The sequence below is a fragment of the Rhinoderma darwinii genome, unplaced genomic scaffold (assembly GCF_050947455.1).
Source record: "Rhinoderma darwinii isolate aRhiDar2 unplaced genomic scaffold, aRhiDar2.hap1 Scaffold_599, whole genome shotgun sequence".
NCBI lineage: Eukaryota > Metazoa > Chordata > Amphibia > Anura > Rhinodermatidae > Rhinoderma > Rhinoderma darwinii.
In genome coordinates, this window is record NW_027464153.1 from 32359 (window position 1) to 50844 (window position 18486).

The 18486-nt window shown below is 49.3% G+C and overlaps 1 protein-coding gene across 1 annotated transcript in view; it reads left to right on the forward strand.

The window, feature by feature from the left end:
- Positions 1–18486, forward strand: part of EPPK1 (epiplakin 1) — a 43437-nt gene that overhangs the window by 5624 nt on the left and 19327 nt on the right. The window lies entirely within an intron of this gene.

The window sequence follows — 18486 nt, forward strand, 5'->3', positions numbered from 1 at the left end:
CTAGAAACAAGGTGCAATGGTCCCTACCACCGAGGTCTACGAACACTCCATAGGCCCACCCAGCATAGGAGAGGCTTGTTAGGCCTGGCCAACCAATGGAGGCTCCCACACTTTTGTATACCTCTGTATTGAAAGGGCAATGAAGCAGGAAATGCTCCATGCTTTCCAGCACTCCGCCGCACTCCTCCCGGGGGCAATCCCGATCATCAGAGCTTCTGCACTTTAGATTGCCCCTCACATACAGTCTCCCATGGAAGCAACGCCAAGCCAGATCCCAAAACTTCTGGGGAATCCTCGCTGAATTTAAAAGTTTTAATCCCACCCCGAGGTCACTACTTGGGCAGTCTTTGAGCGCCAGGGGCTTCTGGAAGTGGGTCATCAGGACCCTCTTGTCAAGAAATTTTCTCGACATGGTCCTGATCTCCCACACCTCCAGACCCCACCGGCGAACAATCTTCAGCGCCAGGGTGGCATAAGCCGGGAGATGTCCGTGAGGTGTACGCAGGTCTTTCACTTGCCCTCCTCTCTCCCATTCCTGGAAGAAAGGCCGAAACCACCCCCTGCAGGAGGATATCCACCAAGGAGCCCTCTCTTGCCAGAGGTTTGCCAGGTTGATCTTAACAAAGGTGTTCACTAGGAACACCACCGGGTTAACCATACCTAACCCGCCTAGTGTCCTTGGTAGGGAAGTAACCTCCCTCTTGATTAGGTTGAGCCTGTTCCCCCATAACAGCTGGAAGAACAGGCTATAGACCCGAGTCCAGAGAGGTTCTGGCAAGATGCACACACTGCCCAGGTAAAGCAACATGGGCACCAGGTAGGCCTTGGCCAAGTGAACCCTTTCCCTCAGGGTTAAGGACCAACCCTTCCATTGGTCGACCTTCTGGGCAACTAGATTCAGCCTATCCTCCCAGTTCTTCTTGGGGTAATCACCCGGGCCAAATTCGACTCCTAAGATCTTAGCAGACCCCTGAGGCTCTGGAAGGGTGTCCGGGAGATCAAAAACCAGGATCTCCTCCTCCCAGCCAGAGACTTTTGCACTTATCCCGGTTGATCTTGGACCCAGATGCCAATGAGTAACGCTCCACTTCCGACATCACCCACTCTGCCTCCCCTCTCGAGGAGACAAAAATGGAGACGTCGTCTGCGTACGCAACCACCCTCTGAGTGGCCTCCGGCCCCTCCAGGCCGGCCCCGACTCCCGCCAATGGCCCACGATCGATCCTTTTAAGAAAAGGATCAAGGGACAACCCTGGCGGACACCAGACCCAACCTCAAAGGGGGTTCCAACCCAACCGTTCACCAGCGCAAAAGTCTCAGCCCCAGTGTATAAGGTCTGTAGCCAATTGACAAACCCCCCCCGGTAGGCCGTACCTCAGAAGGACCGACCAGAGGTACTCGTGGTCCACCCGGTCAAAAGCCTTGGCCTGGTCCAAGGACAGGATGTACCCCTCCCACCGACCAGAATTTCCCTGCTCCACTGCCTCTCTGACACTGAGGACAGCACTAAATGTGCTGCGGCCTGGAACAGAGCAATGCTGGACCGGCGAAAGGAGCCGGGATGCAAACTTCACCAGCCGATTAAACAGCACCTTTGCGAGAACCTTTCTGTCCGTATTGAGCAGCGCTATGGGACGCCAATTCTCAATACGGGTCGAGTCTTTACCCTTCGATAAAACGATCAAGGCCGACCTCCTCATTGACATTGGCAAAGTACCTGAGGAAAGGCACTCATTAAACACCTCAGTCAAGAGGGGAACTAGGGTTCCTTTAAAAGTCTTATAAAACTCGGATGTTAAAGAGGCTCTGTCACCAGATTTTGCAGCCCCTATCTGCTATTGCAGCAGATCGGCGCTGCAATGTAGATTACAGTAACGTTTTTATTTTTAAAAAACGAGCATTTTTGGCCAAGTTATGACCATTTTCGTATTTATGCAAATGAGGCTTGCAAAAGTACAACTGGGCGTGTTGAAAAGTAAAAGTACAACTGGGCGTGTATTATGTGCGTACATCGGGGCGTGTTTACTACTTTTACTAGCTGGGCGTTGTGTATAGAAGTGTCATCCACTTCTCTTCACAACGCCCAGCTTCTGGCAGTGCAGCACTGTGACGTCACTCACAGGTCCTGCATCGTGTCGGCACCAGAGGCTACAGATGATTCTGCAGCAGCATCGGCGTTTGCAGGTAAGTCCATGTAGCTACTTACCTGCAAATGCTGATGCTGCTGCAGAATCATCTGTAGCCTCTGGTGCCGACACGATGCAGGACCTGTGAGTGACGTCACAGTGCTGCACTGCCAGAAGCTGGGCGTTCTGAAGAGAAGAGGATGACACTTCTATACACAACGCCCAGCTAGTAATAGTAGTAAACACGCCCCGATGTACGCACATAATACACGCCCCGATGTACGCACATAATACACGCCCCGATGTACGCACATAATACACGCCCAGTTGTACTTTTACTTTTCAACACGCCCAGTTGTACTTTTGCAAGCCTCATTTGCATAAATACGAAAATGGTCATAACTTGGCCAAAAATGCTCGTTTTTTAAAAATAAAAACGTTACTGTAATCTACATTGCAGCCCCTATCTGCTGCAATAGCAGATAGGGGCTGCAAAATCTGGTGACAGAGCCTCTTTAAGCCATCCGGCCCTGGCGATTTTTTTGAGGGCAAGCCCATCAATCGCCAATCCAACTTCCTCTTCCTTGATCGAGTCTATCAAAACACCGAGAGAGGGGTCTACCCCTGGCTCAGGGATGGTTTCAGCCAGGAAAGCCGACATCTCGTCTCGGTTTGGATCTTGCTTCCCCAAGAGGTGCGAGTAGAAGGATCTGACGACCTCCAAGATCCCTGATTTGGATCTCTTCAGAGATCCTGTACTATCAATCAGTCCTGTCACAACCTTACGACTCACTGACATCTTACAGTTCCTGTAGGGGTCGGGCGAGCGGTACCTCCCGAAATCCCTCTCAAGAACTAAAGATGTGTGCCTATCATACTGACACCTCCTGAGCAAAGCTTTCACCACGGAGATCTCCTCCCCACTACCCCCGGTTGAGACCAGATGTTCGAGTTTCCTCCTCAGTTCCTGATATAGGCGGTACCTACTCATGGACCTGAGGCTCGAGAGCCTGCGGAAAAATCCTGCCACCCGGACTTTAAACAACTCCCACCACTCAGACTTAGTACCACTGAGATCCAACAAAGGTACCTGGCTCTGAAGAAAATCCTCAAAGGCCTGTCTTATCTCCGCTTCTTCCAAGAGAGTAGAATTCAGCCTCCATATACCTCTTCCCATCTGGAGGGACTCTGCAATGTTCAAAGAGAAAATAATCATACAGTGATCGGAGAACTCCACCTCAACAACGGACACTGGTGAAGAGATGGCTTCCTCCTTCAAAAAAAACCTGTCTCTCCTAGACCTACAGCTACCTCTACGATAGGTGAAACCCGAGTGGCCTGGGGTATGCCTGATGTGGATATCCACCAGGCGAGCATCGCTAACTATATTTTTTAATGCTACACTATCATAGGTCAATTTTTTATCTCCGGAACCTCCTCTATCTCGGGGCCTCACGACAGTATTGAAGTCCCCTCCAAAGATAACTTGTCGACCTGAAAAAAGGAAAGGCTTAATCCTCATGAAGAGACTTTTACGGTCCCATTTGCTCTGGGGTCCGTATATATTGATTAGTCTTAATTCCTGTCCCCTCATGAGGACATCTAAGATCAAGCACCTCCCCATTTCTAACTCAATCATCCGTCGGCATGTTACCGGTGCGGTGAAAAGGACCGCCACTCCGCTATAGGGCTCAGCCGCAAGAGACCAGTAGGAGGGCCCGCGTCGCCACTCCCTCCTAGATTTAACGACGTCTGCCAAAAGTGACAGCCTGGTCTCCTGCAAAAACAAAATGTCGGCTTCAACTCGGCCAAGAAAATCAAAGGCTGCAAATCTCGCCCTATCTGACTTAATGCTGGCAACGTTAATTGATGCCAGCGTCAACGGAGTGGGTGCCGCCATCATGGATGTTTGAGTTAGACGGCTTTCTTCTTCCCACCCCCCCCTCTATCTGATGAGGACCCCCCTTCTTTGCCTCGCTTCTTGCAAACTGAGGAGTCCATATTCACCACCCTATTCCCATCTTCATCCCCAAGTACCGGGTCAACCTCCCCCTCTGGGGGCAACGGCCCCTGCAGCAGGGGAGGCTCAACGACTCTAGGGTGCCCTACCATGCCCTCCCTCTTAGTATGAGAGGCTGGAATGTCCACGAGAGCATGGTATCGATCAGTAGAGCGCACCAGGGGGGTACAGGATTTACCTTCCTGGGCCAGGGCGGGGCCAGATGTATTTGGCCCTTGGGTTTTGCCCGGTGTCCCTTTTGCTGTAGGCTGAGTCCTCTCTTCCTCTCCCACACTTTCATAGTGGGAGGACTGAGAGTCCTCAGCCCTCTGCTCCCTTTGGATCCTCCTCATCTCCTCGTTCAATTCGACCTCCCCAGGGGCATCAGCTTCAGGGGGGGCATCCAGATCCGAATCAGAGGTCGTCCCAGTTTCCTGGAGCGCCCTCTGAATCCTCTCCTTCCTTCGCTTCTCCGCCCTTCTCTGGCGAGAAGGGGGACCCTTCTTTGCATTCTTCCCTTGCCCCTGTGCCCCATCGTCCCTGCCCGCACCCTCACCCACGGAGGCCTCCCTCCTTTCATCCTCCGCAGGTTTGGAACAAGCATTGACAACAGAGCGAGGACACCGACTGAACGGGTGACCTAAGTCACCACACAGGTTGCAGCGAATACGGTCACACGATGCGGCTAGATGACCAATCCCCCCACAATGAGCACACTTCTGCACCTTGCAGCCTGCACTCAAATGTGAGGGGTCGCCACACCGGTGACACAACTTCGGCTGCCCCTGGTAGAAGACAAGGATCCGATCTCTTCCCAGGAAAGCAGACGATGGTATGTGGGACACCGTCTGTCCCAGACGCTTTAATTTAACCATGAACGTCCAGGCCCCTGACCAGATGCCAAACTCATCCATGTTCTTCCGTGGCATCTCTACTACCTCTCCGTACCTTCCCAACCAGGTCATGATATCAATACAAGAGAGTGACTCGTTACGGGTAAGAATGGTCACTCTCTTGGGACCACTTTGGCGAGAAATTGCTTGTGCAGCAAAGTCTCGCCAGCCAGGCTCGTCCTTCATCAGCTCGTAGTTCCCCCAGAAGACCTCAAGGCCCCCTAGGTGAACAAAGCTGATGTCAAACTCGACCGAGCCATGAGGATGTATCAAGGCAAAGATGTCACTCGCCTTGAAGCCCATCCCCAGCAGCAGCTCCACCACCCTCTTTCTGGGAGGGCACGCATCATTGCCACGCCACCGGAGACGGACCACGTTCCTCCTGGCTACAGCCTGCCCGGCTGTTGGGAGCGACCACTGATCTCCTCGTTGCTCTCGGAAGGCATTTAGACCATATCTGTCTATCCAGAAAGACAGGTCCTTCTGCACTCCCCCTATGGTTAGGGTTTGCTTTCCCTCTCTTAAAGCGTCCAAGAGATGTTGTTGCAAGTTACCGTCCCCGGACCTTGAGGATGAAGATGGGTGGGCCCGCTGTCCCCCCGCTGCCACACCAGCATAAGACCTGCCGGATGTCACAGCAAGAGGAGCGCCAGGCCCATTGCCCCTGGTTGATACCCCATCCCCACCACCCACAGACACAGCACTCAACACCCCATTACCAGCAGACACTCCAGCAACTTTATTTACAGACACCTGCATACCCCCAGCAGTTTCCACATCCACAGCTGCAACTTTTTCATTTAACCCACCAGGTCCCCCTGCAGTCATCCTTCTGGCCAGGCCTGGTTCTATGTTCTGTATTTTTTCTGTACATTTTGTGTGGGTAGACACTGCTTCAGTCTCCGCATCATCAGGCACCTTTGCAGGGACGCCACCAGATGTTATAAGCGGTGTCCCCGCTGTGCCCTCCGCCTCATTAACCTCCATCTGTTCTATGCGCGGAACATTTTTGGGAAAGGGGCCACCGCCGCCCCCGACGCCAGCAGCCCCCTTCTCGCCTACACCACTATTCAGCGATGCGGACGAAGGAGCCACTGACGTCACTGGAGCCGCCTCCGGCGCCGGACCACTCCCCCCTCCCACAGAGGAGTGGCCAACAGAGCCGGAGCCCCCTCTGTGACCGCCCTTGTCCGGAACGTCTGACGGCTTTACTGCGACACCGACAGACTTCCGGCTTTCAGACACCACATCCGGTTTCTGGTTTACCCGTTCTCCCGACCCCTGACTCGCATCAAAGACCAGTTTCCCGGGCTCGCCATTCACCGGACACGGGGACACACCCCCTGGCGCCACCAGTACCGCCCCCTTTGCAGGGGTTGGCGTCCGGCGCCATTTTGACCACCACGTGTTCTAATGCCGGACCCGTAACACTCTGCAGAGGCTTGAGCTGGGGGTCTTGCGGGACCTGCGCCCTGATCCTGACTTTCATCTGGCTCAGAGCACAGGAAGGATCTTGCTGTGTACACCATTTTAAATGAACCTTTAGCAGATTTTTTTTCCTTTTCCTTTTCCTTTTTTTTCTTCTTACATTTTTTTTTCTTTTGCTTTTCCTCCTCTGCGGGTAACTCCGCACCAAAACAAAATACCTGGAAGGATACCGGCGACTCCACGTTACGGATCTGAGTGAGTAATCCTGGAGGCCGCTCACTGTCAGTTTCACAACACTCCTGATTTCTCCCAGCTGTGAGTCCACCCTCCTCCTCCTCACTGCTCCTGGGTGCCTCAGAATCTGAGCCTTCTCTGGACTTTACATTTTCGCTCTCCATTTTCTCCACCACATTTTCCTTTGCTGTGTCTGGGGCTCTGCTGTCTTCCTCCACACTTTCTATTTTTATAGGTGCTGCCATCTCGGCAAACCTCTCTTCGTTTTTTAACTTTTCTCCAAACACCCCTCCGCCTGCCACAATCTCCTCACGTCTCTCTTCCACTTCTTTTATTTCCTCCAACAAGGATTTCACATTTAAACGGTATCGGGACCTCTTACCTCCTGTGGCTTTTGCAGCCCTTCCTCTGGCGACCGACAAGTCCGCACGGAGCCGTTGCAGCGACTTCCTGAGGTCCCGATACTCCTCCAACCGCATAGCCAGACGGGAGCTGAAGTTCTCCACCGTCTCTCCGGTCCTCAGCTGTCCCCATTCCTCCACACGACCGTCATCCAAATGTCCGGACGGTGCTGGTCCTTCTCCAGACGACAACACCTCGATCACCCTGCCGGACCGCGTCTCCATACCCTTATCCAGGGTTCCAGCCACGGGGGAAGCCAGGACAGCCTTGCCCCGAGATGATCTCCTCACCCCCGCGACCGTTTGCATATTCCCAGCCAGCTGGGATGACCCTCTACCCCCCGCTGGCATGCTCCGGGAGGTAGAGGTCTGAGGCTCCATCCTAGGATGGAACCCCCCTCAGGGTACTTTCCAAGCCCAGGCAGATGGTATGAGGCCTGGGCAGATAGGATAAGGAAAGTCCCTGGATCCAAGGCCTGCACGGAAGTCTCAGCAGCTCTCTCCACACGTCCTACTCCACCCACTCCAGAGCTGCGCTCACTATTCTGCTGGTGGAGTCACTGCGTACATACATTACATTACTTATCCTGTACTGATCCTGAGTTACATCCTGTATTATACCCCAGAGCTGCACTCACTATTCTGCTGGTGGAGTCACTGTGTACATACATTACATTACTTATCCTGTACTGATCCTGAGTTACATCCTGTATTATACCCCAGAGCTGCACTCGCTATTCTGCTGGTGGAGTCACTTTGTACATACATTACATTACTTATCCTGTACTGATCCTGAGTTATATCCTGTATTATACTCCAGAGCTGCACTCACTATTCTGCTGGTGGAGTCACTGTGTACATACATTACATTACTTATCCTGTACTGATCCTGAGTTATATCCTGTATTATACTCCAGAGCTGCACTCACTATTCTGCTGGTGGAGTCACTGTATACATACATTACTTATCCTGTACTGATCCTGAGTTATATCCTGTATTATACTCCAGAGCTGCACTCACTATTCTGCTGGTGGAGTCACTGTGTACATACATTACATTACTTATCCTGTACTGATCCTGAGTTACATCCTGTATTATACTCCAGAGCTGCACTCACTATTCTGCTGGTGGAGTCACTGTGTACATACATTACATTACTTATCTTGTATTGATCCTGAGTTATATCCTGTATTATACTCCAGAGCTGCACTCACTATTCTGCTGGTGGAGTCACTGTGTGCAGGGGAGGTTATCCTTTATAATCTCAGCTTTATAGATGGTAAATATAGGAGCGGTAGTCTCGGAGCTGCCCCCCTTCTCCCCGTCTCTTACATGATCCCATCATCATCTATATAACTCCTCGGTATGTGCACACAGGTCCAAAAATGACACAAATGTGACACAACCAGTTTTACCTGGAGAAAGGTGCAGAATAATGTAGAAAGTTGACACTTTCTCCGTATTGTGGGGTAACGCGCTCCCAGCAGTGCGGTTCTGAGATACATGTCCCGCGTAGGGAAGGTCTGAGCCTCTTTTTCTGGGTGCGGGTGGCAGTTTTGGGACCGTCACAGAAACACGAGGTGTGAAGTAAAGACGCAGCTCACAACATACTGCGGCCGGTGGAAGGGGGAGAAGTCGCTCGTGTGCTGTGACTCTCTCCAGTTGCACAAGGAGGTGGTCTTTATAGGAGGGCCGGACACTACGGAGCCCACCCACCGCCAGTACATCCGTGCCGGGCATAACACGCTGACAATTGCCAATTTCCATTCCGCTGCTTCATCTCAGAACCATAAAAATTCAAATTAGTGCAGATTTTTTGTATTTGCCTCAATGACCTGTATTTACATGAACCCCTAATGCCCCCCCCCCCCCCCCCGGTATAAAGATGTAATACCTGGAGCTGCTCTCTAATGGGGGCATTTGTGGGTGATACACTGTTATGGGGGATCTGTGGATGATACACTGTTATGGGGATATATGTGGGTGATACACTGTTATGGGGACATCTGTGGAGGATACACTGTTATGAGGACATCTGTGGGTGATACACTGTTATGGGGACATCTGTGGATGATACACTGTTATGGGGACATCTGTGGAGGATACACTGTTATGGGGACATCTGTGGAGGATACACTGTTATGAGGACATCTGTGGAGGATACACTGTTATGGGGACATCTGTGGAGGATACACTGTTATGGGGACATCTGTGGAGGATACACTGTTATGGGGACATCTGTGGGTGATACACTGTTATGGAGACATCTGTGGATAATACACTGTTATGGGGACATCTGTGGAGGATACACTGTTATGGGGACATCTGTGGGTGATACACTGTTATGAGGACATCTGTGGGTGATACACTGTTATGGGGACATCTGTGGATGATACTGTTATGGGGACATCTGTGGAGGATACACTGTTATGGGGACATCTGTGGAGGATACACTGTTATGGGGACATCTGTGGATGATACACTGTTATGGGGACATCTGTGGAGGATACACTGTTATGGGGACATCTGTGGATGATACACTGTTATGGGGACATCTGTGGGTGATACACTGTTATGGGGACATCTGTGGGTGATACACTGTTATGGCGACATCTGTGGATGATACACTGTTATGGGGACATCTGTGGATGATACACTGTTATGGGGACATCTGTGGGTGATACACTGTTATGGGGACATCTGTGGATGATACACGTTTATGGGGAGATCTATGGATGATACACTGTTATGGGGACATCTGTGGGTGATACACTGTTATGGGGACATCTGTGGGTGATACACTGTTATGAGGTCATCTGTGGGTGATACACTGTTATGGGGACATCTGTGGGTGATACACTGTTATGGGGACATCTGTGGGTGATACACTGTTATGAGGTCATCTGTGGGTGATACACTGTTATGGAGACATCTGTGGATGATACACTGATATGGGGACATCTGTGGATGATACACTGTTATGGGGAGATCTGTGGATGATACACTGTTATGGGGACATCTGTGGGTGATACACTGTTATGGGGACATCTGTGGGTGATACACTGTTATGGGGACATCTGTGGATTATACACTGTTATGGGGACATCTGTGGGTGATACACTGTTATGGGGACATCTGTGGGTGATACACTGTTATGGGGACATCTGTGGGTGATACACTGTTATGGGGACATCTGTGGATTATACACTGTTATGGGGACATCTGTGGGTGATACACTGTTATGGGGACATCTGTGGGTGATACACTGTTATGGGGACATCTGTGGGTGATACACTGTTATGAGGACATCTGTGGGTGATACACTGTTATGAGGACATCTGTGGAGGATACACTGTTATGGGGACATCTGTGGGTGATACATTGTTATGGAGACATCTGTGGGTGATACACTGTTATGGGGACATCTGTGGATTATACACTGTTATGGGGACATCTGCGGGTGATACACTGTTATGGGGACATCTGTGGGTGATACACTGTTATGGGGACATCTGTGGGTGATACACTGTTATGAGGACATCTGTGGGTGATACACTGTTATGGGGACTTATGTATCTCCGTGCTGGAGAATATGGAGCCTATATAGGTGCGTCATGTATACATTTTTATACTGTTGTGTAAATATTTTCTACATTCGACTTTGGACCTTATGTGAGTGAAAAGTGAGAGGGGGATTTGGGACTTTCCAATCAGATGTTGGGTGTTGTGCTCTCTGGCATCAGTAACCTCATGTGGCCCCCATGTTAAATCTCGAAAGTGAAAGCGTTGCGTGTTACCCCGCTGGCTCTGAATTTCAGACTTGTAGATAAACTCCTGACTGAGCAAAGGTCAACGCTACAGGACCTGGCCCGCATCCCAGGCAGTGCAGAGCGGCCCGCGGCCCAGGCAGTACAGGGCGGCCCGCATTCCAGGCTGTACAGAGCGGCCCGCGGCCCAGGCAGTGCAGAGCAGCCCGCGGCCCAGACAGTACAGAGCGGCCCGCATCCCAGGCAGTGCAGAGCGGCCCAGACAGTACAGAGCGGCCCGCGGCCCAGACAGTACAGAGCGGCCCGCATCCCAGGCAGTGCATAGCGGCCCGCCTCCCAGGCAGTACAGAGCGGCCCGCCTCCCAGGCAGTACAGAGCGTCCCACGTCCCAGGCAGTACAGAGCGTCCCAGGCAGTACAGAGCGGCCCGCGTCCCAGGCAGTACAGAGCGGCCCGCGTCCCAGGCAGTACAGAGCGGCCCGCGTCCCAGGCAGTACAGAGCGGCCCGCGTCCCAGGCAGTACAGAGCGGCGAGCGGCCCAGGCAGTACAGGGCGGCCCGCCTCCCAGGCAGTGCAGGGCGGCCCGCCTCCCAGGCAGTGCAGAGCGGCCCGCCTCCCAGGCAGTGCAGAGCGGCCCGCCTCCCAGGCAGTGCATTATATATTATAATATATCAGGATGTCAGTAACAGGGGGCGGGGCTGTGACAACCTCTCACACATGATATACGGGCTGGTTGTCAGTAGTAATAGATGAATAGCTGTTACTGTATATAAGATGTGTGGATCTCATGTCTGATCACAGTGTAATTATATTATATATAAGTGAAATCAGTAACAGGGGGCGGGGCTGTGACAACCTCTCACACATGATACACAGGCTGGTTGTCAGTAACAGGGGGCGGGGCTGTGACAACCTCTCACACATGATATACAGGCTGGTTGTCAGTAGTAATAGATGAATAGCTGTTACTGTATATAAGATGTGTGGATCTCATGTCTGATCACAATGTAATTATATTATATATCAGTGATGTCAGTAACAGGGGGCGGGGCTGTGACAACCTCTCACACATGATATACAGGCTGGTTGTCAGTAGTAATAGATGAATAGCTGTGACTGTATATAAGATGTGTGGATCTCATGTCTGATCACAGTGTAATTATATTATATATCAGTGATGTCAGTAACAGGGGGCGGGGCTGTGACAACCTCTCACACATGATATACAGGCTGGTTGTCAGTAGTAATAGATGAATAGCTGTTACTGTATATAAGATGTGTGGATCTCATGTCTGATCACATGTAATTATATTATATATCAGTGATGTCAGTAACAGGGGGCGGGGCTGTGACAACCTCTCACACATGATATACAGGCTGGTTGTCAGTAGTAATAGATGAATAGCTGTTACTGTATATAAGATGTGTGGATCTCATGTCTGATCACAGTGTAATTATATTATATATCAGTGATGTCAGTAACAGGGGGCGGGGCTGTGACAACCTCTCACACATGATATACAGGCTGGTTGTCAGTAGTAATAGATGAATAGCTGTTACTGTATATAAGATGTGTGGATCTCATGTCTGATCACAATGTAATTATATTATATATCAGTGATGTCAGTAACAGGGGGCGGGGCTGTGACAACCTCTCACACATGGTATACAGGCTGGTTGTCAGTAGTAATAGATGAATAGCTGTGACTGTATATAAGATGTGTGGATCTCATGTCTGATCACAGTGTAATTATATTATATATCAGTGATGTCAGTAACAGGGGGCGGGGCTGTGACAACCTCTCACACATGATATACAGGCTGGTTGTCAGTAGTAATAGATGAATAGCTGTGACTGTATATAAGATGTGTGGATCTCATGTCTGATCACAGTGTAATTATATTATATATCAGTGATGTCAGTAACAGGGGGCGGGGCTGTGACAACCTCTCACACATGATATACAGGCTGGTTGTCAGTAGTGATATTATTCGGGCACTATCCAGCTGTGTTATTTGGGCATTATTATTATGTAGGGATTGTATAGCGCTGATATTTGGGTTTTGTGGTGGTTTTCTTTGGACACTGTAGATGATGTTTTGCCCCGGGGTCTCCACTGATCTGTTCTTCCTCTGGATTGTAGAATATTACAGGACTTCTGTTATTCACCTAGGACTGGAGAATAATAATGACCTTCTCCTGTGGGTGTATTGTCATGCGATGGGATCTTTCTGTGTCGTATGACAGATAACACCTGCAGTACACGGGACGCACATTACGGGGTGGCGTTATTGTGGTATGGGGTGGGGAGACCCTCACTCACTGCTGTGGGGCGACGTTCCTTATTTTCCGGTGTGACTGAATCACTCGGCTCTTCACATTCCTGACATTTATCATAATTGTTCTATTTCCATCAGGGTTGGGTGCGGCGACCACTCGAAGGACCAGGGTGTCCAACAGTGGGGGGGCCTTAAAGAGCCACTCCACATAAACACACAACTGACGTGATCTCCACCAATGTGACCTGAGCTGCCGCTTCATTAGGGACCCCTCTAGTAAAGCGGAGAACAGTAGGTTTCTTAGCTCTGGAGGATCACAAGGTCTCCCAATAAAAATAAAGGACGCCCCCTATAGATAATATGTGACTCCAGAGGCTCCCAGGACGTCAGGGGGAGGAGCTATCATCAGTTCCGCGGTACAGTTGAGGGCGGAGCTATATCTCACCCTGCCTATGCGTTTCCTTCTCTTGACCTTTTTGTGGGTCTGAGTGTCGTTTGGACGACGTTTCAATACCGCAAAATGACTGACACTGGTACGTCGCCGCACTCGGCGCTATTAGAAGGCCACGCCCCCTTTTACAGACACAAATGAAAGTGTCGCTTGATTCGGTACAATTTCCGGGCAGCTTGTGGGGGACAGGTGATATTGGTAAAGCGGCTTCATTGCATTGATTACCTCCCTCCAGTGTATGTAGGTGTCATCCATGAATTATACACCGTGCACCACGTCCCTGACAGACGGTGTAAACATAGAGGGGAACCAGCAAGATCAGAAATGGCGTCAGTGGCCGGCAGAGGGTATTGCAGTCACTCGTCTCCCAGGACCAGTTGTCCCCCATGTGTCGCCACATTACGCCCGGGCTGTGGTTGGGACGCGTGTTGTCATGCAGGCCCCGGCTCGTTCTATATACCGTCCTGTGAGTAGGATTTTGGCATAGCTGAGCGGGGTGAGGCCTGTCAGGCAGGTGATGACTCTCACTGACACCTCATGTTCATAATAACCAAATATTCTACGGACTGTCTCCATTCCCATCCGAGACCGGTGATTATACAGTCACTTACAGAGACTGCCCATATGTACCATGTTATATACAGACCCCTACAGACTACCCATATGTACCATGCTATATACAGTCACCTACAGATTACCCATATGTACCATGCTATATACAGTGACCTACAGAGACTACCAATATGTACCATGCTATATACAGTGACCTACAGAGACTACCAATATGTACCACACTATATACAGACCCCTACAGAGACTCCCCATATGTACCATATTATATACAGACCCCTACAGACTACCCATATGTACCATGCTATATACAGTGACCTACAGAGACTACCCATATGTAACATGCCATACACAGTCACCTACAGACTACCCATATGTGCCATGTTATATACAGACCCCTACAGACTACCCATATGTACCTTGCTATATACAGTCACCTACAGACTACCCATATGTACCATGCTATATACAGTCACCTACAGACTACCCATATGTGCCATGTTATATACAGACCCCTACAGACTACCCATATGTACCTTGCTATATACAGTCACCTACAGACTACCCATATGTACCATGCTATATACAGTGACCTACAGAGACTACCAATATGTACCATGCTATATACAGTGACCTACAGAGACTACCAATATGTACCATGCTATATACAGTCACCTACAGACAACCCATATGTACCACACTATATACAGACCCCTACAGAGACTCCCCATATGTACCATATTATATACAGACCCCTACAGACTACCCATATGTACCATGCTATATACAGTGACCTACAGAGACTACCCATATGTAACATGCCATACACAGTCACCTACAGACTACCCATATGTACCATGCTATATACAGTCACCTACAGACTACCCATATGTGCCATGTTATATACACACCCCTACAGACTACCCATATGTACCTTGCTATATACAGTCACCTACAGACTACCCATATGTACCATGCTATATACAGTCACCTACAGACTACCCATATGTGCCATGTTATATACAGACCCCTACAGACTACCCATATGTACCTTGCTATATACAGTCACCTACAGACTACCCATATGTACCATGCTATATACAGTCACCTACAGACAACCCATATGTACCACACTATATACAGACCCCTACAGAGACTCCCCATATGTACCATATTATATACAGACCCCTACAGACTACCCATATGTACCATGCTATATACAGTGACCTACAGAGACTACCCATATGTAACATGCCATACACAGTCACCTACAGACTACCCATATGTACCATGTTATATACAGTCACCTACAGACTACCCATATGTACCATGTTATATACAGACACCTACAGAGACTACCCATATGTACCATGCTATATACAGAACAATCCTATACATATGCAGGCACGTACAGACTTGGACTATTATAAGTATATCACATTCTAGTACAGAGTCTACCCATATGTACCATGCTATATACAGTCTATAGAGCATTCCTATACATATACAGGCACTGTACAGACCCGGGCTATTATAAGTATAGGCACAGTGCTGTGGCATTTGGGTGTTGCCCCAGAGCCCCAGGAATGCGCCCTGTTTGGTCCAGCCGGTCACCTCCCATCCCAGAATCAACAGGGCAGCCCTGCGCCAAGTGCCCGTGGAATACACACAGTTCATATAATAGAATAGTAACCCCTTCTCTGCCAATCACAGCACCCCATATGAATCCCCTCCTTTCCAATCATAGATCTAAGTATCATAACCCCTTTCCATGCCAATGTACTGCATTAACCCCTTCCGTCCCAGTCACCGGTATTTATCGTTTCCTTGCTAGTCATAGGTCTAGATATTGCAATCTTTAATATTAACCCTTTCCCAGCCAGTACCGAGTATAGTCAGAGCGCGTATGACTCAAGATATATAGGGGATTAAAGTTACCTACAGGTCTCATGTTGACCCCATGGCGGTTCCTGCAGACATGACTACCTGTGACCCCAGGGTTATTCATTATACAAGTATTATCTCCAGTGAGAGTGTTATAATCTATAATTATTATCCCTCTTTCATTTGTGGTTCATGAATCATCACACACCATTAGGTGGAGTTCACTGAAGACTAATTACTGGGCTGAGGTAGACAGGACAAGATTAAGGAGCCGATATCAATGAGGAACATGAGGGGTTAAGGTCTATTTGCATTACATGATAGCGTGGCTATTATTATTATGTATGCTCCTACCCACGATTCATTGTCCTATTCTGCCTTCACTTTTCATATAAACAAATCGAGAGCCAGAGAAAGGAGTTTTCCGATTATACACCCAACTGGGTCTCATGACCTTACGTAACACCCAGCGATTACCAGTGTAATGTATATGAATATAATTCCAGAACCCAATGCCCAGCTCTGCCTGTGTATTCATGTACAAACATGCAAACTTCTAATAGAGTTCAATATACGCACGTATACAATGTAAGGTGGGGCCTGCGGGTACCGCCATGGGGTCCACATGAATACATTATAACACATGAGATAATACACGTATAATGAATGCCCCTGCGGTCATAGCACTCCTAAGGGTAGTCGCTCCAATGGATCTCGCCCGTCACAATGAATTCCGCATCCAGCAATAAGCACTGGGGTAGCTTGCAACTGTTTCTTGCAATTTTGTCACCCAGGACATTGGGCCCAGACTACACATGTCTCCGGGTCACTCTGGCTGTATGATGGATATCTCTGCAGGGAGTAACTATAGGTGGCGCAGTCATATCCAGGCCCTGATGATTGTGGGGCCACATAAGAGATCAGCACTACTATAACCGCCGTGTGGTAGTTGTGGTTCTGTAACCGGTTTTCCATTGGAGACCAAAGTTCTACTTGAAAGCCGGAGAGTTCAGAATCCCCCCCCCCCCCCACCATCTTAATTATCCTCCATAATCAGAACTTATAAACTCCAAACCTGTCCAGCTACCTCACTACGGTGCCAAGAACCTTCCCAATTATAATGGAGTTCCCCTTTAAGAATATATTGATTTCCGTCACCCTCTCCCCCCCCCCCCCCCCCCCTCTCCCCCATATTTCTGATTTCAGAGCGGAATGTGGACAGGTTCAGACACTATCATAATTCACAGCGGTATTGTATTACATACCAGTAACTCTTTCACTGCCGCTGGTGATTCTCCGGAGTGTTGCATTTCCAGCCAGACAACATGTAAATTAATGGCGCTCTCACACGGGTATTCTGTACGTTTTCTGGTATTTGTGCAGCAGTTTTATAACATTGACCGCGATGCGAAAAAAATGTGAACACCCAAAAAGCGACTATACGGCTTTATTTTTCTTTTTTTACTGTTCTGCTTCCATTTACCAGTATGGAGGATTTTGGGGACCATGTTTGATGTTCATCTTTACATATACAGTAATGGCTGCCGTGTACTTCTGGCCATACACATTGAATTTCAGCAGGGGCCAACTATATAATAAGTATGGGGGTCTCCTGACTCTATTCTGATGGCAAATGTTGGGGTTAAGAATGATCGGGAATCCTGGATTCCACCACACCCGATCCCTTGTTCCCGCAGGGACTAATCTGCTGCCTGAGGGACCTGTCCGTTTTATTCCACTAAAAAACATGCTCTGCCGAGCCGAGTGCGCGTGTATATGGGGGGGGGATAGCTGCGGCACAACGCGCGCTCACCCAGCAGCATCTCTTGTCCCTGTCCTGCGCGCCGCCCGTGTTCCCAGGAAATCCTTAGTTTTAATTAATTCCAGACAAGTTCTCATTAAAGGATTATTATGTCGTAACATTGTACCTGTAATCACTGAGACGAAGAACATTCTGAGGAATCACCGACATCACATGACCCGCGGCTGGTTACGGAGAAGCGGTGACGATTTATTTCCACTTAATTTGATTCTTCATCTTGATAATTAGCATTAATATACACTAATACTGAGCTGAGCAGATCTGAGGGCAGCGCGGCTCTTCTGAGCTCTCTAATAATTGCGGCTTCCTACAAGTGTGAACCCATCCGGCTGCGATCACGCTCACGATTAGGCCGGGGTGCACAAACTTACAGCGATTTTTCGTTTGTCCGTCGCACTAGGAATTTTGTATGTAGCCTTAGACTTGTACATATTCATTTATAATATATACACCAGCCCAAACATTCTTAGACTAGAATATAGGTGAGGTACAAACAATCCTTAAATTTCTGCCTGTCACCCTAGAGAGGGTGCGCCCCCTCATCCTGCCGCCCCCACCCTCCCTCTAGATTGAGGCTCACGTCAGGTGAAGTGTTTACAAACGACTGTAATGTAATGAATGATCCGGAGAT